The following is a 640-nucleotide window of genomic DNA, read 5'->3' on the forward strand; positions in this document are numbered from 1 at the left end:
TTCCATTGAGGGACATCGCTCCAGAGGCTTACCCGGGGTGAAGCCCACATGGGGTCAGAGTGGCCTCAGGTCCCGCAGGGGCACAGAAGGATCGGGGGTGTCTGAGTGTCGCAGAGCTTACAGGTATTAGAACAGGGAAGGCAGCTACAGAGACAGAGCCAAGGAGTGAGCTCTAAGCTCCGGGTTACCTTGAACCGGTCACAGGCTCGGTCAGCTCGGAGCGCGGCCGGAGGCCAGGGTGACAGGAGTAATTGGGCGCTGTTCTCTGAGGGCGCACTGAGGAGTGGGGCCCCGGGCTCTCAACTCCTTTGGGCCAGAGACTGGGAGGCCGCCATCTTCATTCCTGCCCTCTGGAACTCTACAGAAAGCGCTCAGGGAACAAAAGCTCCCGAAAGCAAACCCAAGCGGATTACTCAGCCCGGCCCCTGGTAAGGGAGGTGCAACTCCGCCTGGGGCAAAGACACTTGAGAATCACTACAACAGGCCCCTCACCCAGAAGACCAACAAGAAACCCAGCCAGGACCAAGTTCACCTACCAAGGAGTGCAGTTTCAATACCAAGGAGAGCAGCGGAATTCCAGAAGAGGAGAAAGCAAAGCACGGAACTCATGGCTTTCTCCCCATGATTCTTTAGCCTTGCG

The sequence above is a fragment of the Enhydra lutris genome, unplaced genomic scaffold, assembly GCF_002288905.1.
Source record: "Enhydra lutris kenyoni isolate GAN:26980312 unplaced genomic scaffold, ASM228890v2 scaffoldscaffold58, whole genome shotgun sequence".
Taxonomy (NCBI): Eukaryota; Metazoa; Chordata; class Mammalia; order Carnivora; family Mustelidae; genus Enhydra; species Enhydra lutris.